At 40.0% G+C, this 24,613-nt stretch overlaps 1 protein-coding gene across 3 annotated transcripts in view; it reads left to right on the forward strand.

The window, feature by feature from the left end:
- Window positions 1–24,613, forward strand: part of LOC129724342 (uncharacterized) — a 99,317-nt gene that overhangs the window by 37,284 nt on the left and 37,420 nt on the right. For all 3 annotated transcript variants that reach the window (XM_055679116.1, XM_055679124.1, XM_055679133.1), the window contains one exon: window positions 20,321–20,381. The gene's annotated coding sequence lies outside the window, so the exon portion shown is untranslated. The remainder of the gene's footprint in view (window positions 1–20,320; window positions 20,382–24,613) is intronic.

A 24,613-nucleotide genomic window follows, 5' to 3' on the forward strand; every position in this document is an offset into this window, starting at 1 on the left:
TTCAAAAGTAAGAAACTCCTTAAACTTCAAATCCCAATTTTGAAATTACTTTAAAACAAACCATAAAATTCTTATTTCTAAGGTCAGAACTTTTCAAAATCTTTGAACCTTTGAATTCAACAATACAAAATATTCTGAAATCCTTACTTATTTACTTACTTTACTTTGTTGGCCGACGGACCATTTACACTGTTTAAGCCGAAAAGAATCAGAGATGTCCAGCTTCTTTTATCTTGGGCAGCCGTTCTACAATCACCAGCAGATCGTGCGCACATCCACCAAGTGCGAGGTCTACCACGGAGCCTCTTCCTGGTTCTCTGCTGAATATAGTTTTGGTGGCTCTCCTGTCAGGTATCCTGGTTACATGTTCAGCCCACTGATGCCTGGCCCGCTGTATTACCTTCACTATATCAGCATGTTTGTATACCATGTACAACTCGTGATTCATGCGTCTGTGCCAAACTCCATTTTCCTATTTACCGCCAAGTATCGATCGCAGAACATTACGCTCAAATACTCCGATCATTCGTCGATCAGCTTCCTTCAATGGCCGATTGTTCCGTTCCGTATTTTTAATTTCGTTGTGCGTGGTTAGGAGAAGTTGCGGTTGCTAATGGGGCTACCATCTTAGGTGTTTTTTTTAAGGTGGCGGGAAAATCTTTGGACAGACACCTGAGAAGGGAACTCAGGGTGTGGGGATGAGACTAGGGGAGAGATGCAGGGGTAGTACCTCTCCCCCAGGCACCTGCTGATCCCTGTCCCGACCCACTTAAACCCCTCCAGTCTCCAGCCCTGGTCTTCCCGGAACGACGGTTAAGTATTACGTCGGGGAGTAGCTTTTGTGCGTGATGCACGAGATAGTGCTGCAATTGGGTTGTTTAGCTATATCAGTTTTTCATGTCATCTGAAAGATCTGCATTTTCTGAGTAAAACTTGAGTTAAATTTTTTTTCTATCGTTGTCCTTCGCTTTTTAAATCAAGATTTAAAACTGCTCGAAATTTACTCGAAATCGCTACAATGACAGTTCGCCCATATACCAACTGTCATTGTAGCGATTTGGAGCGAATTTTAATTCTTCATTTAAAAATCGAAGGATAATGATATAAAGTTTCAAAACATCACGTTTTGTTCAGAAATTTACACTCTTTCAGATGATATATAAAAATCGAAAATCCGTGAACAGCTAAACAATCCAATTACCCATAAGGCCCTCTTACAGGCATAGTCGACGTGACTCACGAACGTGAGCTTGTCGTCCACCATAACCCCCAAGAGCTTCAGAGATCGCTTTGAGGTGATGGTGCAGACTCCGACTCTGACCACCGCCTGTTTCTCCGATTTACGATTGTTCACAACCGTGACCTCCGTCTACAGATGCGCGAGCTCCAGTTAGGGAGGACCTTGCGTATACAGTGCGCGGCCGTCAACTCGACCTCCTCGATTGACTCGCCGTAAACCTCCAGCGTTATGTCGTCTGCAAAGCCGACGATTACAACCCCTACAGGGAACTTGAGTTTCAACACTTCGTCATACATGACATTTCACAACACCAGACCCAGGATAGAACCTTGCGGAACTCCTGCGGTGATTGGGACGCACTTCTGACCATCCTCCGTGTTGTAAACAAGTACTTGATTCTGGAAGTAATTTTCCAGAATCTTGTACAGCGACTCCGGTACATAAGCGCGGAAAGATTCCCTCGATGATACGCTCCAGCATCGCTGGTGATCGCTCTGCAGGTGCCAGCGCGCCTTTAGTCTTGGCCAGGCGTCACCCCACGGATTCGTGCTGGCACTCGTGCATAGCCTATCGAAGCAGGCCCTCTTGCTAGCCTTTACGGCACTCTTCAGCATAAATCTTGCAGAATCGATTGCTGCGTGGTGCTCTGTCCTCTCTACTTCGTTTCGCGCACGCTGCATCCTCCGTCTCGCACGGAGGCACGCACTGTGAAGGTCGGCTATCGCGTCCATGTCCACCAGTAAACCGGTGGCTTTCCATTCCTAGGTTGGCGAGTCCTTGGCATGGTGGTGTCACACGCCCGCGATAGCATGGCAACTAGTTGGTCAGCAGTCGCGCTCTCTGCTCATTACCTCTTCGAATACCTCGGCATCGAAGTGCGATGTCTTCCACCCACGGACGGTCGGAGTGTTGGCTCTACCCGTCGCTTGCCGCCTCTCTTTGTTGTCTGCACTATAGCAGACCGGTAAGTGGTCGCTATTAGTGTAGCCATCGTCTATCCTCCAGTTCTTGATCAGTCCTGGGTTCTCCAACAAGATCTGACCCCTCTGGTTCGTGGAGCGACTTCCCCACTCAACAGCCCAAGCGTCGAAGTCGCCCGCCACCACCAACGGCGTTAGGCCCGTTAGCTCCATGGATAAGAGGTCGACCATCTGGATGAACCTTTCGGTAGACCAACGCGGCGGACCATAGCAACTGCAGTAGAACACTCCGTTCACCTTGGCAACTACGTACCCTTTTCCGAGGTTTCCGGGAGGAATGCGGTAGGAGTCCGATATGATGGCAATGTCCGACAACGACTCAGTGGCTGCTTGGTGTAGCAGCTGCTGGGCCGCGAAGCAATGGTTTCGGAGTCGGCTTACCGGCTAGGTACCTGGGGCCTCCCATAAAGTGTTTGGCGTCCCGTTTCCCGGAACATACCATACACTTGGGAGACTCCCCACAGTCCTTCGCTTTATGGCCTGAACTTTCACATCGGTTGCACAACTGGCTCCTATCGGGCCCTTTGCAAGTCCAGGACTTATGTGCTCCCTCAAAGCACCGCAAGCAAATGTCCGGTTGCTGTAGTATGCTCAGAGAGCATACAGACCAGCCGACCTTCAACTTGCTTTCTTTCAGAGCCAGGTTAGCGTCCGCTGACGGTGGTCGGCAGGTAGCTACCTGGCTTCCCGCCAGACTTTTGCGGAGGCGGATCGACTCTTTAGCCACCTCCACCCCGCACTTCGCTTTGATGGCTTGTGCAATGTCGCACCCCTCGGTGATTTCATGCAGGTTTTTAAGCTAGAGAGTCACCTCTAAGGTGAGTGCCCGCACTTGCACCTCCTTGCCTAGAACCTTTTCCGCTACCGTTTTGTAGGTAGCTCCCTGGTTCTTGGCGTCCTACCAAAGCTCAAGTATCATCTCGCCAGTGCGGAATCCGCGGATACTCCGCATATCCGCCCTCAGATCCTTGAGCTAGGTTTCCCCTATTATCTTCTTCAAGACTTCTGAGTACTTGGACCCGTTCGTTTTGAGTATGAGGGCATCCCCTCTACTCCGCGCCTTTTGATCTTTTTTGGTCCTCTGGCCTCTCCACCATCTTGGCGCGTCGCACCTTCTTGACGCTTCCTACCCTCTAGCAAGGGTTGCCCGTCGCCTCCACCTGTGCCGGTTTCCCGGTGGACCTTGAACCGGTTGGTGTGTTCTCCCGTAGGAGTAGCACCCCGGGGACTGCCTCGTTCGCTTAGCGACCTGCCCCGTAGAGCAGACCGCCGCGAACGAGGGGGCGTCTGTCTGCACCTCTTTGGATGCAGTCGCCCTCCTGGTCCTGGCCGCTTTCTCAGCCACTTTCACCCGAGCTACGAGTTCTTCGTGCTCCTTTCTGGCTTCATCAATGGTACTCCGAAGCAGGAGGTGGCTCTGCTTCAGGTCGCCAGCGATATTCCGCCTATTCGCCGAGAACTCGATTATGGCGTCGAGTTATTTAGACAACGCCGTTACTCTAGGCCGCGTGTCCATGCATCTTTCGACGGCCTTGACAAGCAAGGGACCGTCTACCGAGATGTATGGTGTGGACACGGACGGATTCCCCGTTTTTCCACCTCCAGGCTTTGCCGCATCCGTCTCCGCCTTCTTCTGCGGAGACCGTTGGATGCCACCTCGTGCGAAGGGAATAGGTAATCCCTCCGCACCCGTCCCTTTTTGTTTTTGTGAACTCATGTTTTGGTTAAATGGGTGGGTCCCCCTTCCAGCCGCTATCCTTGTCCATTTTTTTTTAGTATGGGCTTCCTCACTGCGACCAGAATCGTAGATTTATTGTGAGATATGCCCGGGTGTCTGCTGTATCCCGCACTTCTGTTAATAGCAATACCTCTATTGAGAAGTTATTATTATTGTTCATCAGTGCTTGTGTGTAATGTGCTACTCTTCCTTACACGCTTACTGTTCTACTATACCGATACTCGTTCCTCTTGCCAAATACCACCCATTATAATTCCCTGGAGAAGTTTCGTCGTGCGTCCTTCTGGCCAGTTTTATTGATAAGATGGACTTATTTTTTGTTAAGAGGAAGTCACGCAAAGGTATTTGTAGATTTCAGCGTAAAGGAAGGGTAACTGGTGGGGAGCCTGAGAATAAACCCATGTTTAAGTCCTTTTTTGACAACGGATGGCCTGGTTCTACTAAGATTCGAACCCACGACCTTCCGCTTGACAAAGCGGACTCTGTGACCTTGCGGCTACGCAGCTACCCTATCCTTGTCCATGGTGGAGTAGTCGCCTATGTGGTCCCATGGTGGACTATACCGAAGCAGTGATGTCATGGCTAGGGTAAGCAGTCATATAGCCTTATGATAAATGGATTGATTTCTTTTGAAGGGACATTAACCCCAAACGGTCATTCGTCCCTAATAGCCTTATTAGCAAATATGACTCCACCGACCGGCGCAAGTCAGGAACCTCCCTTGCACCGGGTACCACCTCGCCGTTTCAAGCCGTTGTCACACGACTTTACTAAGGGTGCTCGATGCAGGTGCCAGCCCGAGGACGCGGTACCATTACGAGATCCAGCTTACATTTGTTCACTCACTGCTAGTTGCCATGATCGGGACCTCACTGGCATTGGTCCCAATGGGCGGGTTAGTGCTTTTGGGTGATGGAAGCGGCACTATTCGCTCCGTCAGATGTGCGTCCGGGTACTTGTGGCTTTTGCGAGGAGCCGACTGTCCCTGGTTCGACAATCACCACCCCTAGGCGACCTTCCGCTGCTGGTCCGGGACTGTTAGGTACTGTCAGTGGTCACACCTGTATTGTGCACCCTCGAAGATCGCCATACGTCGACCCGCGGTGGTGTGCTGCTCTGTCAGACATACAGCTCTGCCATCTCAGGTGTAGCTGGTGGGATACAGGATTTCATGATTCAGCCGCCGCTCCGGGTCAGACGCTCTTGTACGCCGTCCCTAACATAGGGATATAGTCGCGTACCCCTTTCCCAGTCAGCATACGACCAAAGTTTTCACTCGTATCCCGGTCGGCACCTCGTGAAGATTTGGATAGGAGTTGCTGGACAGAAATGAGTGACTACATTAGAATCTCAAGTTACACGTGCCCAGCCATGTACCAAATTCTGAAATCCTACATCACTTAAATTCTAGAAGCCTAAAACCATCAAAAAATTAAACTCCAAAATTTTGAAGTCTGTAAAATGCTTAGCCCTTAAAATTTTGAAGAGCACAAAATAATAAAATTTCAAAATCACAAAGCTCTATAATTCCTTAATCCCAATACCCGAAAATCGGAGTCTCAAAGTCTCAAAATCCCAAAATCCCAAAAATTATAAAACCTTTAAATGCAAAAATTCTTAATTCTAAGGAAAACAAAACTTTTAGATATCAAAACCTCAAACTTCATAGAAATTGCCAAATTAGAAAATCCAAAAATTCTAAAGTTATACAATCCTTAAATATTAAAAAACTTTGAGTACTGAAATCCTAGAATCTCAAAATCTTTTTGCAAGTAAAGTTTTGCATTAAGCTAATTTTCGAACTTACCTATTTTTTACGCGGTCGAAGAAATTTACGGAATTTACGTATATATCGTGTGGAAATCGTGTTTAGTTCATAAATTTTAGAAAGCAAGGATTTTGAATTTTTATAGTTTGGGGATTTTGAGGTCAAGATTTTAAACATTTTAAAATTAAGGTTTTCGAGATTTTGGGATTGAAAGATTTTTTATTTATGTTGAAGATTTTAGAGTTTTTGGAAATTGTAATTGACGTAATTCATTTTTAGGTTATTAAATCTACACTTCAAAGTGATGCTTAACGGTGAATAAAAGGTGAATAAAACTTGCAGAGAGCTTGTTCCTCAGTTCACAAAGCCACTGGGAAGGGCGGCTTACCGGTCGAACTTTACAAAGCTGGGAGCGAGCTTCGAATGCACAACTTGCAGACACATCACCCGTTTATAGACTTCAAAGCGATGTTCGACTCAGTGAAATGCAAGGAGTTGTCGCAGATTATGCTTGGTTCCCAACACTAAACTGCTTAAGCTGAGTCGTGGAAAGTGGGGGTGAAATCCCGGACGTGTTTATGACGTTGGATGGTCTGTTCAACATAGCCCTGTAAGGTGCTGTATGAAAGGTTTCGCAGACGACATCAATATCATCGGCCTTAATCGTTGAACTGGGGAGAAGGCCTTTGCGTCTCCCAAAAGGGAAGCTGCAAGAATTGGACTTACCATAAACGCAGCCAAAACAAAATGCATGGTGACGTGGTAGTCCTACGGGCGTTGGTAATGCGGTGGTGATGGGTATAGATACTTTGGAGGTGGTTGATGAATATACGAGTTTCTTTTTCAAAGGGGGTGGCCAGAGATGTATTTGAATGCGAGAGGGGTAACCCCTTTCTTGATGATAAAGTAGTTATGATGTTTCGTGCATTATTGAAATATACTGGATGAATTCGATGATTTTTGGGTCCTCGATCATGTTTAGAGGCCAAAAGGTGGTGACTTCTGGTTTCTGAAAAGCTTCTGGTTCTGTGAAAAACTGTGGAAAACATTTGTAAGAAAATCGGCATTTTAAAGATTAAATGGCTTCCAGGGACGTATTAAAACCTAGAATTGATATCCAAAAGTTTAGAAGCAGGTTATGATTGTTTTTCTACATTTAAAACTAAGAAATCCAAATCACGGCTTCCCGTTCCTGTAAAGCTGTGTCCAGAGATGACAAAATGTTTTCTTGTTACTTCAAGATTCTACGGATTTCTACGGATTTACCTGTATATACAGTACATCCATAGAAGTAAAACTAATCCGTAGTAAAACTAATCCGTAGCTCGTCGAGCTTCGTAGCCGCAAGGTTACAGAGTCCGCTTTGACAAGCGAATGGTGATAGGTTCGAATCTTTGTAGAACCAAACCATTCGTTCGCAAAAAGGACTTTAAGTATGAGTTTATTCTCAGGCTCTTCCACACAAAATCTTCTCTTCAGATTTAATAACCTCTCGTCTAAAGCTTCGATAATATAGCACGTCTACGCTGTTAGAGTGATAGCTTGCAGGAGGATATGATAGAATCGATAAGGAAGAAAGTAGATTACTAAATCTGAATGAGAAGACAAAAAGTACTATAACTTCCCTCCAGACCTAATAACCACTGATCTAAAGCTTCGATAATATCATAGACTATAGCACGGTATATGCTTTTAGAGTGATAGCCTGCAGGAGGATATGATAAGGTCGATAAGGAAGGTAGTAGGTTACTAAGTCTGAAGGAGAAGACAAAAAGCACTATAACACGGAGCAGGTTACTTCTCAATAAGTAGCACTGCAAAATGGTAAAAAAAAAACAGAAATGTGCAAACAGCAAAAACGTCCGGACAATGCCACAATATATCAAACAACTACTGGTCGCAGTGGGGTCCACACAAAAAAAAATCCGTAGCTCTATGAAAAAATCCGTTTCATCTGACATGCCAATGGCTGTATCACTGTGTGAAACAAAAAAGTATTGATATACTCTACAAATTGAAAATTGATTTCCGATATAATTTTGAAGCCCATAATGCTAACTTTCAGTTTACTGGAGTCCGATGACGCTCAAATACCGGTGTTTTCGTAAGCAGGGTGACACCCAGATGCTACAAAATGATACCTAAGAGATTGACATGGGATGGTGCATACAAATTTGACACACCATTTGTACTGAACACTTTTTAAAGAAAAAGGTTTCTATTAGAAGTGAATCGACATTTTCCGGGATTGCTCACACAAAGTTAATCACCGTTGATTCTTTCGATATTTATTAGTTTTTTGATATCTCAGGAATACCTAATGTGGGCGATGTTGCATTTGAGTAATTTTTAGATATTCCTGAATGTATTTCTAAAGAATCATTTCAACACATCCGCACAGTTCGCTTTGATCGATTTTGTGTGCAAAGTGGAATTAAAATAAAAAATATATATTTGGCTATAAGAAGTTTGGTTTTTACTTTTTTGACATTTTATTTTTTTTTTGTTCATCTTTTGATTTGATTATTTTAGTAGTTTTCTCATTCGTGTCGTTCTTGTAATTTTGTGAATTTTGTAATTCTCTGTTCTTTTTGGAAGAGTGTCGTAAAGTCGTTACTATTGCTGTTTCTTTCTGTCTTATAATTAATTTTGCAGATGTGAAACTATTGCCATTCGTAACCTGATTAAATACTCTCTACGATTGATCTATATCAAGACAAAATCGTTTTGATGGCATATAAAACTCACGTAAAATAATATGAAAACTTTACAACACTGAACAGTAAAAACCTGCGGAAAATAAACTTGAACACATGCACTTTAATGAGAAATCTGCAGTAAAAATTGTGCAGCCTTATAAGCACAGATAAAATTTGACTTGAAGGAGAGCACTTAAGGTAGTCCATTTTCCCAAGAAAAGATATTATCTAGATAAACTGAAACCAGTGATCAACAAATTGTATATGGTTAGAGAACAATGCTTTCCATGTTCTTGCAGGAATTTTTTTTCTCCTCAGTCTATAATTACAACACCAATAGACGAATTTAGTGTATTTTAACACAAAAAAACCCCACCCACGTCTGAGTCGTCTGCTACGCTGTGGTTCAAGCCCAAACTTCCCCAGATATTGCAATTCCATCATAATCGGTCGGTTGAATCGACGCGGTCCGTGAGAATTAATTATAACAACAAACAACGGCACCAAAATGGTGCTGTCGAAGCGTTGAGTTAATTGAAACAAACGGATTATCTTGTTTTCGCCCTTAGTTGCTGCTGCTTACCGCGAGTTTGGCCCAATTCTCTCCCTAGCCTGTATATCAGTCGACGCATGGCGGAGCACTATGAAATAAACTTACGGTACATCGGTACACTTGCTCACTAAATCGATTACTGTTGCCGGTTGATAGGATTATCACAGCTTAACTTGATTGTGGTTAAACGTTGCAGATGAAAAAAAATTCCATTACGATGAGTCGACAACTGATAATAATTGATTTGAATTACTCTACTCTGGTTGGTAAAGTCCCGCACATTTTTGAGTGCGATCCTATCGCTAACGCGTGGGAATTTTCACGAGGCGGTAAAATCATCGTCATCATCAAATTGCATATTCATGACAGCTACACTGGGGTCTTTTTTTAGGCGGTTCGTTTTTATGCGTTTTACTAAACGCGATTTTTTTACAATAACGCGGATTATTCTTAGGTGGTACTCGGTATCAAATAAGTTTAGTTTAAGTATATCTAATCTAACCTTTAAAAAGCGATAAGATCAACCGCGTAAAAAAGACCCCAGTGTAGTCAACCAATTTTGATACGCGCCGAGGGTTTCGTTTCTTCGATTTCATCGGAATTCGCTGTTTCACTTTCGCACAACAACACTGCCGGGGAGGGCCTTCGCACCTTCCCAGGGCGGTGACACGGCACGCTATGTTGCAATTTTCGGCGCGTGACACGCATCGGCTAAGAAGTTTTCAATTTCATTTTTGATTTGCGCACCCCCGTTATCGCGTGGAAACTCCGCGCAATGTATAAGGTTCATAAATTAAAATCACGCAGCGCAAAATGTGTAAATTGCAACACACTAAGCCACCAACTGCACCATCATCGCTTGCATTGTTTTCGATGTTGCCGCTTTGGTAGTGGCTTCGTGACAGCAAGGAAGGTGGGTGTTTTAATAGAAAATTATGTAAATTTATTCATGCAAACAGAAACAAAAAAAGCGCCAAACGACCGTGATACGCTTGTGTTTGCAAGTGGGAAATGATTAAACCGTCGGAGCGCGAACCCACGGAGGCGACCTGAAATGCGTTTTGGGCGTCGATGGAGCAGCTCACAGCAGAAATAATTATTGCAGTTAATTTCGGAGCCGATTTTGTTACTCTAAGTGTCCATATTGTATAGCAATTCAGGGTTCAGTTTGTGTGTAAAGCATTTTTTCAAGCTTAGGGAGGGGTTTTAGACAAATTTTAATAATTTGGTTCATTTCATAAATATTGCTCTATTGTTCTGTCAGTTAACTGAAATAAATTCGTTTGTGTTGATTAACATATAAATTGGCAGTAAACGTATTTGCAAATCGCATTTAAATTATCAACTGTTATCAGAGTGCGATTCTTCATTCGAAAAATGATTTTCCGCGAACAATTAACCAATCCCGTGCAAGCATGCTTAGTACGGACGTCACGAGCAGATACCAACTGGCTTCAACAGATCGTATGCTGTGAAAATGTTAATAAAACTGATGTCTTGTAAGAAAACATGCTGGTATAGGCAACAACGAACTTGATAAAGCACCCACAGCTCGGAGGTGAGTAACAAGCGATCGTTGTTTGATGCTCCTCTTCGGCTCGGCACACAATGAATGAAGAACAGCATCACACACCGGGATGCCTCAGCTTAATTTGTAGATTTTGTGAAAAATCTGTAAGAAAACAGAAATATATTTTGTAGATAAATATGCATAAGTGGTAACCCAGACCACACAGCAAATATCTCTGTCAAAGTGCCTTTTCTACGGCTACATGGCGCGTCCGATGTGGTTTTTTTTTAATTGTGCCTATATTCTAACTTTCATTTACTTGTTGGAACTCTACGTTGAAAAGTGTGGTAGTCATTTACCAATGAAAACGTTGACAGCCGTTTGGCTCTAAAATGATTTTATCATTATTAGGCACTCGGCGCAGCAAATATTATTTTTATTTCAGCACAATGTTCATAGTGCTAACGGGTATTAAACTTTGGGAGAGTTTTCTGATCCGAGTGCTTATTAATGATAAAAATATTTTTAGGGCCAAAACGGTTTGATTGGTTAAATTGGTGCAGTAGTTTTCGTAGAAAAAAATCAGATGTTTTAAAACTAGGTGTTCTGAGATATTTGATTTATTATAATATTTTTGTGATTTTCTATTTTTTTGTCTTTAGTGTATATTTTTTCTGGAAGGACAACATTATTGGTTACAACTTTGCCGAAGACTTGTTAATCATTCCAATTAACCAAACCATTCTTGCTGTGATTTCTTTCTTGTTTTCAGAAATTTTTAACTTTTTCCATTGCTTTAGACAACCATCAATGTTTAGTTGGTTTTTATGAAAAAGTGGGATTTTGAAAAATGAGCTCACTGAGATTAATACATTTTTCGGAACAACAAAATTATTATTTATAACTTTGCCACTGGTGTTATTTCTACTTTTTTTTGACAATTTGATCAAAATATCATATTAGTTCTTTCCACCATTTTTGTTATATCTGTGTTTATTTTTGTAATTTTCTGTTTTTTTTTCATCATCTTGGATTTCATAATAGCAGCTTGGGTGGTATTTGATCCCCCTTGTTTGGGACATTGAACACTGCGTACTTCGTACACCAGTACTTAGATTTACTGTGGTGTGGTATTTGATCAATCAAGGCGGTTTATAGACACCGTAAATTGATTTCATTTTTTTCTTGAATTGGTCCGGGGTTTCAGAGCTTTATTCTGATGCTACGAATTCCCGTATATCCGATCACTTTGGATTATTTTCCAGATAACGGAAGTCGCCATCTTATATTTTAAAATGGCGCCTGAAGTTTGTTCCCAAACCCGGCAAAGGCCCGCACTGAATGGTATCTGGCCATTCTAGACAGTTTTTCAAAAACCAGAAATCGCCATTTTCGATAAAAAATTACATCTGGATTTGATATCCGGCCCCTGGGCATTATCCCGACCCTGGCCATTTTGGGACGTTTTATAGAAACTTCTTAGATGAACTAAATGAATTTAAAATGGCATCTGAAGTTGATTTCCTGGATCCATTTCAATAGGATTCTTGGGTAAGGAGAAAAAGTTTAGGGAATGTTGACAATGAACCTCATCATCAATTAATGAAAATTTAAGAGTTGGGTCAATGAGTTTTGGGACAGTTGGGATTTTTACGAAGTAGATCCTGCTGTAGGGTTAGAACCGAGCTGGCTGGGTAACTTACCTTACAAAACAGTCCCAAGCCGTGGTGTGGCCTTTGCTATTCGTAAGAGTCGTTTCCATTCCACTCGGTCCATGGATGCAGTACGCCAGCTCAGCAGTCTGCGTAGGGTCCGTAGCTCGTTTCCAATTTGATCGAGCCACCTTGGCTTGGTTTCAAGAACCTTCTTCACCAGGCTGTCGTCCGACATCCTTACGACCTGTCCAGCTCACCGCAATCACCGATCTTAGCGATGTGGATGATAGATTGCTCCCCTAGCACCTCCTGCAGTTCGTGGTTCATTCGCCTTCCCCACGTTCCGTTTTCCATTTGCAGTCCACAACGTAACAACGCTAAGGGATAATACGAATTGGTATATAAATAAGATGCTAACTCTTTCACACCAGAAAATGATGAGATCTGAATGACAACAAAGAGCTTGAGCTTGACTCCTCCGTGATGGATCTGAGTTGGTGAAGAACCACGTATATGACAACTTGGAATTGATTTAACAACTTCAAGGGGCTTGTGAGGAAGGAGGTGTAATAGTCGTTATTGTGGGAGTCCGAGTTTACCTCTGCATCTCTACGACTGTGACGGAAAGGAAGGGCTGTGTCTTTGCGGTAAGTGGCGGAATCGAACTATGTTGCGTGCAAAGAGTATCTTTTTTGTCAAACACCGCGAATGTATGCGAGCGGAGCGCGCAGAATCCATCCACCACTCTAAGTCTACTACTAATCCAGAGTACCAGAAACGCAGAAACGCACTTCGATAGACACGGCGAACTCATTGCGTAGCCATTGGGTTAAACACGATACTATTTTGAAATCTCCACTTCTGCGACGGAAAGCAAGGTATGTATTGTCATGTTTCCGTGGTAATTGATGGAATCGAACGATGTTTCACGTAAAGCTAGTTGACTATGAAAACGAACGATGAGTATCTTTCTTGTCAAACACCGCAATCCAATGCGAATGAAAGCTGCGTTTACATCGAGACATTATGCGTGGCCGCTTCATTCCCTCCAACTGACGCAGACGCGTGTTCTCTCTTGCTTGCCAAATGAATAAACTAATACAACTACTGAGTACAAAAACTGGCAAAGTTCCATACCTCCATAACCAAGAACGCCAACCAAAACAATTTCAGCATAATTGAATAAAAAATGTTTATGTGTATTAATTTCTCGCGTTGCGTTCCAAAAGGACCTAAGTAACATTGAGAGACTCTCTTTGTTTACTTTTTCTTCGATTAATAACGAAGTTATTTTTACTTTTTCCGTGATACTTTTTGCATAGTAAGCTAGGCAATGTTGAAATCTTCCGTTTTGTGGCAAGGAGTCGTTGAAAACTTTTACAATGACGCTGTAGTTGACGAATCAAAGTGAGAGCGGAGAAGAGCATAGAACTGGGTGAAATGACCGTAACCGACCGGTTAGGACTTACCATGACAGGCGATGCGATCGAATACTTGTCGCGCGTGAATAAAAAATTATTAAACTATATTGTAAAACTACCCCTTCTAGCTTGTAAGCGTTAGCGAGTGTAAAGATTTGAAGCACTCAAGTTATTAAAGCAAACAGTTTTTAACTATTCGAGTATAGACTAATAAAGAACACGACTACAAAGATGTCAAAATTTAAAATAGGGAAATAATCTGTTCGCTTTCGTCATACTTTACCAATTCAATTCATATGTAGGTTATAAAGAGTTTCTTTATTCTACTGCGATTTACGAGCAAGTAAGAAAGAGATGCCAGATAGCTGTTTACCAACTAAGCCTATGCTTTGGGGTGCTGAAACTGACAAAATTCACGGTCCACTTCGGAGGTCGAAACCGAGCGAATGAAGAAAGTTATTGACAACAGTTTGGCTGCAACTGGAGTTGGTACTGGAAATAAAAAAAATCGCTTGCCAAATGCGATAATCCCCACAACCTGACCTATAAGGATTGTAGCACGTGATTTTTTTTTTAGATTCCATCGTATTAGAATTTTGTTATACTGGAAATGTTTTTTTTCTTTTTCTAATTTTAATTGTCAGCCTGTGCAGGTTATGAACAATACTTAGCATCCGGTGCTCAGGTGATAATAGAAAACGTATTTTTTCTTCTATGGTCAAAGACTTTTCTCCAAAACGAGACAACTGTTTTAACCGAGACATTCCATTTTATTCTATATAGCAAGATCGCGCCAAATCACCGATGGTCGAATATCGACCATTTTTGATTTGAATGAAACTTTGCACACGTATTTGGCTCAGCAAACTGAGCATTTTCCACAGGGGCGTATGCCTTTTGGCATAGGTTTTATTCGAAGCATTTTAGCCCAGAAACCGTTGGTAGTATAGAAAAACTGTCTGAGAATGAGTTGCAGGGAATTAAAAATGCATCATAAAAAAATACACACTGTACAAAAAAAAATTTTTTTGACCAAAAAAAATTAAAATAAACATAAAATTACAATTTTAAAAAGAGTGTTGAATTTTTTTTTATTTTATTTTAAAGGAACTTGAAGTTAATACGGAACTTTTTAAAAAAAGTCAAGGATGGAGAAATGAAAAATAATTTTTTTATGGTAGATTAATTTTTTTATAAAAATTCTAATTTAAACATTTTTCAAAATATTTGTATTCTGATGATCTTAAAAGATGCAGAAAGTCATTTTGAATCAAAAAGCTCTTGGTAGTAAACATTCTAAAGGCATCCGTTTTCGAGTTATTTTAAATTTAAGCTCAATAAATTATTAATATTTCGGAAAATACACGTATTTTTTAATTTGTCCATGGTTCTCCAGCAAAAACCATACGTTCATTGGAATGCTTCATCAAAAATATACAATTCATTCTTTGACAACAAAACGATTGGGCGAACGGTTCTCAAGAAAAGAGTTAAGTGTTCTAAGTGATATAAATATATATAAGAATCAAATATTTATTTTCGAGTTTTATTATCTTAGGAACATATTTTTTTATGACATAGATACTTTACAGAACTAGTTTCACCTTATATTTTATATACATCATGAGTAAATGATTCGTCATCTTTTGAAAACAGCTTCGTTTGTATCTTATTTTCTGAAATCGGAACAATCGAGTGATAGTTTTGTGTGCCAGCTATTATTTTAGATTTTTCGAAAATATTGCTCCATTCGACTGAACAGTCGACTTACATGAGAGAAGCATTTTTTGCTTCTTTGAAAGATGGTGAAGTTGTTATAGTGTGTGATTTCTCAGAAAACTATTCATTTGTTCTTCAAGATGCCGCTCAAAGTAGTTATTGGAATAATAGTCAAGCCACCATTCATCCCTTCGATGTTTACTATTCAGAATCTGGAACACTTAAAATATCAGCTTCATCATAATATCGAAAGTACTCCATCATGATACTGTTGCGGTTCAGGTGTTCATTGCCGAATTAATGAGTTTTTTGAAAACAAAAAAACAGTTGAAAAAAGCGATATTGATGTCTGATGGAGCTGCCTCACAATACAAAAATAGAAAAAACTTTGCAAGTTCAAAACAAGATATAACGTCGATGCAGAGTGGCTTTTTTTGCGACTTCTCATGGTAAAGGCCCATGCGATGCAATTGGTGGCACATTAAAGCGAATGGCAAGAAATGCAAGTTTAGCTAAAGAACATGAACATCCCATTACAAGCGCAAAAGAATTGTATGATTGGGCTAATCAGAAAAGTAATGAAAATTCATCAAAAATGTCATTTAGTTGGGTATCATATGAAGAATATGAACAAGGAGTAACAGAATGGAGCAATATTTTCAAAAGAACTAAAATAATAGCTGGCACACAAAAGTATCACTCGTTTGTTCCGATTTCAGAAAATAAGATACCAACGAAGCTGTTTTCAAAAGATGACGAATCATTTACTTATGATGTATATAAAATACAAGGTGAAACTAGTTCTGTAAAGTATCTATTTCATAAAAAAATATGTCCCTAAGATAATAAAACTCGAAAATAAATATTTGATTCTTATATATATATATATATATATATATATATATATATATATATATATATATATATATATATATATATATATATATATATATATATATATATATATATATATATATATATATATATTTATATCACTTAGAACATTTAACTCTTTCCTTGAGAACCGTTCGCCCAATCGTTTTGTTGTCAAAGAATGAATTGTATATTTTTGATCAAGTATTCCAATGAACGTATGGCTTTTGCTGGAGAACCATGGACAAATTAAGAAAAACGTTTATTTTCCTAAATTTTAATAATTGTTTGAGCTTAAATTAGAAATAACTCGAAAACTAATGCCTTTAGAATGTTAACTAGCAAAAGTTTTTTGATTTAAAATGACTCTCTGCATCTTTTGAAATCATCAGAATAAAAATATTTTGAAAAATGTTTGAATTAAAATTTTCATAAAAAAATTAATCTACCATAAAAAAAATATTTTTCATTTCTCCATCCTGGACTTTTTTTTCAAAGTTGCGTATTAACGTCAAGTTTCTTTTAAAAAAAAATTAAAAAAAAAATTCAACTCTTTTTTTTTTAAATTGAAATTTAATGTTTTTTTTTTAATTTTATTTTGGTCAAAACAAATTTTTTTTTGTACAGTGTATGTTTTTTTATGATGCATTTTTAATTCCCTGCAACTCATTCTCAGACAGTTTTTCTATACAACCAACGGTTTCGGGCTACCATGCTTCGAATAAAACCTATGCCAAAAGGCATACGCCCCTTTAGAATGTAACTCATGGGTGTAAAAAATCACTCCATCGGTGGAAAATGCTCAGTTTGCTGAGCCAAATACGTGTGCAAAGTTTCATTCAAATCAAAAATGGTCGATTAAATTTTCGCGTATTTCCAGGCGATTTAAAATGATTTTGCTCATATGTAAAGCGATCTGAGATGATCCGAACGACAACAATGCGCCAAAAACTCAATTTTCTTTCACTCGACAACGGAGATAAACTAATCTTCAACTTACGTCTAGGACATGGGATCCTGTTCTGTCGGTGGACAATATGTAGTCCGTAAACGGGAGGTAAAATAAAATTGATATGTTGTCTTTTTAAATTTGTGAGAGCATTAAGTGTTCTGTCTGATCACTCGCCATGTTCCATTTATGTTCGCATTTAAGGCCAACACACCCGCGAATTCCGATTTTTTTAGGAAATTAGGAACTATGGACTTAAGCGTTTTGGAATTTAACAATTTCAAAATTGATTTAACAATTTCTGGATTTCAAGATTTTGTGATTTATGGATTTGAAAATTTAAGGATTTCAGAACTAAATAAATAAGATTTTTGGCACTTCGGGGTTTTATTATTTTAAGATTTTTGGATATTATGAGGTAGGATTTTTTGGTTCTGTTTGAGGGGTGTAAGGATTCTGAGTTTTTTGAGAACTTTTGGGTTTTGGGATTCTACGGTATAGGTGTTTTGAGATACTATACTCTCAAAGATGAGAGATTTTGAGATATTAATATTGAGGCTGTAGAATGGATTTGGTGATTTTAGGGTTTGAAAGTTATAGGATTTGGGATTTTAATATTTTGTGTTTGTAAAATTCGATATCTAAGCATCTCTGTTTTTGGGGATTTAGTGATATTAAGATTTAATTATAGCATTTAAAGATTTAAAATTTTTAAGATATTAGAATTTTGAGATTTTAGGACTTTGCGATTGTAAGAAAATCAATTCAGTTATACATTTTTTGTGTATTTCAAAAAGCCACAGAGTAATTGTTCGCCGGGTTCGTCGCTTCTACGTTTAATAGTGAGTGTTCGAAGTACTTGAATTGTGAAATACGTTCTAAAATGTTTTACGTCGAGGTTTTTATCGATAACTACCATGCATAAGGTGCCAAATAACTAATTCAAAGCAAAAAGGATCCCACCGAGTTGAAGTACCGTATATCCGTAAAAATCACATGAGCCTCTGGTGTACGTAAATATCAAACCAATTTTTCGCGATGATCCTATTCTTCTGCCTTGGTGCAACTTTCTTCATAAACTATATTTCATAACCGCTTCAGCGCGCGAAAATGGCCTTCAATTTCAATATGAGGCCCGCCCCGCACAGATGGCAAATGGGGATGATGCAAGCGATTTGATTAACTCCGACTCCGACCGTCAGCATGTGCCCCTCCGCCCCGGCACAATCAGATGAGCGCGCACGTGCTTTCGCATCCAATCGTCTCCTACAGCTATATGTACCTACATAAAGCTGCAGCGCTGCAAAGAGCGGAAAATGGAAAAAAGAAACGGCGGATGCATGGCGATTATGCTGATGTGATACTAAGCAGATGAAAGATGCTACATGTAGCTACGGCTGAAAGAAGAAAATGTGTATGTACTACTATGCAACTCGCCATGGATTTCCACGGCCCGTTCACCGCTCGTTTGGTTTGGCTTGGGAAAGCCGACTGCAAAACAGTCAATTTTAGCCGCCGATGAAGCACGAGCCCGACGGTGTAACGTAACTTTTGATTGAATTATAATAGCTGCCGTTAATCAATGGAATCTACAGCTGATGGGAGATTTATATCTGGAAGGTCAATGATAAATGTTTGGTTGCCTTTTCAAAACTCCATTCAAAAAGTGCCGAATAAATAACATTAGTAGTTTCAAGTAGCTGCGTTTACAATTCAAAACCAAGCTTTAATTTTCAACAAAAAATATAAACTAGAGCAGTATCAAACAACCAACAAGCCGTGCTTACCACGACACAACATTAGACCCTTAATACCCATTTTGCAACCATTTGAAGCAGCTCTTATGCGGAACCGCCGGAAAGCCTCATATAAGCTGCAATAAACCGACGAAAAAAAGTTAACAACAAAACCCTAACGGATATCTACTACCAGGAAAGTACTTGCGGATAATTTTTTCTCACTTTTCACACGATTTACAAGCGCGTCAGGTCGCACTCGAGCGTAAAATTTAGCCCCTTTGGCCACGTAAAGCGCGTAAAAGCTTAACCTTCATTGTGTCTCTCTCTCTCTCTCTCTCTCTCTCTCTCTTTCTGTGTGTCTCGAACAATATGTTCTTCACATATGAAGGTATAAAATAAACTTGCAGTCATACCGCGAAAAGGTCGACGGCCAATTTCGGTTTCTGTGATGGCCGTAAAATTATTTCTCTCCGGATACGAAATGGGAAAAGATTTTTTCGGTACATTGCCTCGAAACAGTGTCTCTGTCTGTTGTCGTTTGTGTCGACAGGTGGGCAGGTTAGCGATTACTCACGAAGGTAATGACTCATGGTTACAGCGGATCTGATGGGTGTGAGGACCTCTGCCTGCGGTCTCTACCTGACTGCTTGCGTGCGTAAGTCGGTCGCGGCTCGTTACCGTCTAGGAAATTTCTCTAATTTGCATGAAAAATGGCTTGTCATTGGCTGAACCTAATGTTTCATTCTGAAGCTCGTTTTACTTTCGTGTCCTTAATTTATATTTTCATCGTTCTGTCGAGAGTGCAATCTCTTGTTAACAAATTAGGGCCGAACCGTGTTTTCGCCATTGAAGTTGGCCAGGTATTTTTAGCTCTGACAGCTGCACAACCAAAAGCACAGCACACGAAGTGACGGAAATCTTTCTGCCTCGAGTATAATTCGAAAGTTACGGATAATTGCCGACACAAGCGGACAATTTCGCGTAATAACCAATTGCTTGGGCGATTTTTGATTGCCAATTTGTTAGCCACCAGTCAGTCCTTACTACTACTCAGCTGCTGGCAGCTCCACGATCGCGTCCATCGTGGCGACTCAGTCGAAACGATGCAGAAATCTGTTGAAACCGAAATAGTGGATCGACGTCCTCGGCGGCGGTGGCTCCCCGGTATAGGTTCGAACAAAGCGCCTTTTCTTCGGTGATTCTTACTGTGGCAACCCGTGATCGATCGGTATTCAGGAAAACTCGATTGATGGGTTGATTGTTTGATTCTCCTTAGCGTTCAATTACGTATTTTTTCGGTTTTAATCGAGACTTCTTTCGTCAGTTAGCAGCGCGGTGGCGCCTACGGTGATCGGAGAATGCATTGAGGACGTGCTTGTCATGGGTTGCATCGGTTTTACCTTCTTGTCGAAACTGAATCAAGCGAAAGCGGAGTGTCATAATCTGCTAACAAACGTTATTGTTGTTTCCTTTCAGGTGTGGCAGAGCTGACGTGGACTTAGGACCTGGTGGCAGAAGCAGTACCAGCACTAATTAGGTATGATAAGTTAGCACTGGAATTGGTTGCAACTGAAACAGTTTTAATATTTGCGACATCCAACAGGGTCTGTCACGAATTAGACGGACTCAGCCGGGGTCTTTTTTTAATACACTCGAATGGTTACTCATCAAACATTCCCACTATGTGTCTACTTGTTTTATTCACCTTTTTTTCAATTTGGATTGGCCATCGGGAGTATTGAAATATTTTATCAAATGAGGATCTATCCAGAACTTGCTGCATCATCTCCCTTATGCTCCGGTTCTAAGGTGGAACTGTGTTTGAGCCGCCTTTTGACTAACTTCACATTTTGAAAGGTACAAGACTCGAAAACGGTTATTGCATCACCTGTGAAAATTTATCCGAATCTTAGCTAAAAATGATGGGATGATGTGCCTTTGGAAATTCGAAGTCAGGCATTTATGGCACCAACACAGTTTAGCCTTAAAAAACATTTTTAGAAGCACTATTCAGCATCTTGGGTTTAGAAATGGAGTTGCATAAATCGAACATCAACAAGAGGCAAGCTCAATTGGTAATTACTTCTGGGTGTACTATCGGAATGTACGTGGAACTCGAACGAAAATTGTGGATTATTTTAAGGTTTTTGCTGATTGCGAGATTGATATTAACATATTGACCGAAGCCAGACTCGACGACTGTATTAGCTCGATGTAGTTGAACATGGCTAAAAGTTTTTCGTTGTAATACTAACGCGAGGAGCAGCAATAAAACTGTGTAAATCTCACCTGATCGAAGCGGCGATATTGAAGTAATTCACGTTCACATTGCCTTTGCTATTGAAGGTTAAAGTTTTTGTTTGCGGTGATTATAACCAGCGTGTGACCCATGACAGCAAAGTTATTCTTTTTTGGTAATATACCCTGGTTGCTCAATCTCAATCAACGAAGTATAGTCTGGAATCCACCCAATCGTACTCTGCAGCAACGAACTTGAACTAGATGAGTTCTCCGTGTTACCATCCTTCTCAGTCGCCTCTAGAGGTCACTTGCTGTACCTCAAGGCTGCCCATCCTGCATACCGCAATACGCGAATGATAAAACAAGGCAACTTGACTACTACGCCTCTTCTCTACCAACTGCAATTTCTAATAAATCAAAACTGGATCATTGTTACTGAATTCACTGCACAGTGGTCCAAAAAGGCAAATAGTGAAACTTAACTCCATAGCGCTTTTTACTTTTATCCTAGCTAAATGATGTCTTGGGAACAACTGTTTGTATAAATGACCCGCATAATCTCAAATTGTCAAAAGTTATGAAAAGTGTACTGTATTAAAAATAGAAAAGCTAACTTTTTGTTAATGCCACACGGAATATGACATGGTTTCCAATGCTCCATTTATGTGCATTTGAACAAATGTAATTTTTTTACTGTGTATAGAATTAATCTAAAATTTAGTTTTTCGTAGTTAACTTTCGTTAGTTGCATTTTACAAGAAAATGATGTTCGGTGCTATTGTTGTGACACATAGAACATATATTTTTGCCAGAGATTACACATCTCTAGGACTTTTCCCTACGAAGTTTTAGCATATTTCAGCCTATTTTTTGTTGTTAATTTGAAGAATGTATAGGGTAAATAGGGGCAAGTGAAACATGATGTCAATACTTTTCCTTAAAGTTTAGCTCAAGTACTACAAAATGCTGTAGGTTCGAATTGTCTCAATTCACCCATATTTGAGTATGGCGAGCATATTTCACAGTAGGTTTTCATACAATAGAAACACTGACTTTTTTGTGTTAAGAGATAAAGGAATAGTTGGTTTGGCGAAGTTTTAGAACATGTTAAAACAGTAAACTTTGCTGAATAAACAAAATTCCTATCTTCATTGGGTATAGAGTTACAGAGTATTTAACATAAAAGTTACTTAAAATTTAGTTTTTTTACTTAATTTTTTTTTTCAATTTTACCCCAATTTCCCTACAACACTAAAATAGGTTTACCCGACGTTAGATAAACTTATTTGAAATCTGTTTACTTAAATATCATTTATGTAAGCGAAATAACCATTTATCTTTACGTGATCCTCCTCTTTCTGCGGGGAGGGGGTCGCATTTTTGGCCAGAACCGGTCAGAACATGTAAAATTCGCTTCAGCTATGAGACAGAATCATCGCGTCTTCGATGAAATTAAATGCAACTTCCTGCCCGCGAAAAGGGGAGGATCATGTGGAGGCAAATTCTTATTGTAACTTTGGACAAACTCTTAACATTTTGATATTTGGCTTTAAAACAAAATGACGTCGAAGAAACTTTGAAAATTTACGATTTCAAAAAAATTCAAAATGGTGCCACTGTTATCCCTTCAGATGAAATGTGTTCAAACTCGGGGAAATTTGTTTTTGCGTCAAAATATGCGGAATGCGCGGCATCTGATACTCTTGCTGACCTCTTGGATCTGTCCGCTTCCATAGTTTATCCAGGTATAGTGCTTTCAGTAGCAAGAAGACTCAAGAATTAGTTTGGGGTTCCGGCAGTGGTGTGCTGTCGATGCTCAGCTGCCTTAGCCGATCCTATAACAGCAAAATTTAACAAAGGTAAATTTTTATCATTATATAAGCAACCATTTTTGTTTCATGTATTTAAGGCTGGGGACCAGCGGGATACAGGAAACTGTCATAGTATCACCAGTCTCTCGGCGGTGATCGCTCTTAAAACTACATTTCAAGTAACCAACATGGATTCTTCCAGGGCGCTCGTTAACAACTAGTTTGTTTAGATTTTGCTAGGACACTAGACTACTAGTTTGTTTAGATTTTGCTAGGACATGTATTGCACTAGAGGAGAAAGCACAAGTGTACGTAATATATGCGGAGCTGAAAGCAAAAATCAATATGATCGACCATAAAATTCTGCTAGGCAAGCTCTCGCGATTTGTAGCGTCCGAGCAGCTAAGCTGAAAACATGGATAAACTCGTATTTAATTGAGAACAGCCATCGGATGCTCCGACTTGGCTCATGTGTCTCTTCAGCGTTCATCAATTCATCCTAGGTACCACAAGGATGCAACTTGGGCTCACTTCTATTCATGTTATTCTTCAACGATGTGGCTGCTCTGTTGGGATTTAGATGGAAGCGCATTCATGCAGATGACCCGACATTGGATGTTGTAGTTTACTTGATCGAGGATTGCTTTCGTCTTCAGCTTTTGTATTTCAAAGTGTGCAATGATGACGTATAACCACTCTATAAACAACGTTACGCTGCGCAAAGTTGATCGTGTGATGCTGAACTTCAATCTCCACTGCTCCTCGATAGTTTCTAAAGCAAACTTTAAAAGACATATTTCATTGTCTGCTGAACTAACCAGACGGAAGAGTTGACCTTATTGACCACGTACCGAAGCGAAAGGTTGGGATTGTGCTTGAAATAATTCCTCACCTACCCTGCCTTCACGAGGTCGGTCGTCTACACATTTTTTCGGCTGCTGAATGTTCGAATGGTCAATTGCCAAATGTTTCACGATCCACCTGTGGGACTGGCTTGGATTTTCTACGACCTCACCAAAGATTTTTTGTTGAAGCACTTTTTTGGTTATCGAGATAATCACTTTCCGAAAATTGCATTGATTTTTACTCACGCGATGAATAGTTATACACACAAGAAAAAGTTGTATTTTTCGAATACAAGATGTACTGAGGTATACAATGGAAAATTGGATTTCGCTGAAGCTTTTCAGACTTGTTCTTTTTTGATAATAAAGCCAGTTTATGAGATCCGCTGTTCATGTTGATTCGCGACTGCTGTTTCAAAAGGGCCTAACCAAAATGAAGACTGATGGATAAAAATTTGTATATCAGGAAAACGGCTTGTTTCATTGAAATGGTGTCTTCAGCAAAGTTGTAGGTAATAAAATTGCGGTTTTTTTTTTATAAAATTTTTATTTCTGGTCAAGGTTTGTAAATATTTACAAATCATTCTTAACTCTACACCTACTTATTAACTTCGAGGAAAAATTTATAACTGGAAACTGAAATTTCATTCTCATCTGTATCAATGATGTATTGAACAAAAGTGGCTAGATTCTTCAGAATGTTAGATTTCTCGTCTCGATTGAATTTAATTAAATCAGGAGCAATCAAATTTTTAAAGGTCAAATAGCGAGCTTTTCGTGAATCAAATCTTCTTCTTAAATCCCTTATAAAAAAGTTCCATGTTTGGTTTACTGCGAAACATTTACAAAAAATATGTTCCAAATCTTCAAGA

This window comes from Wyeomyia smithii, chromosome 1, assembly GCF_029784165.1.
Source record: "Wyeomyia smithii strain HCP4-BCI-WySm-NY-G18 chromosome 1, ASM2978416v1, whole genome shotgun sequence".
Taxonomy (NCBI): Eukaryota; Metazoa; Arthropoda; class Insecta; order Diptera; family Culicidae; genus Wyeomyia; species Wyeomyia smithii.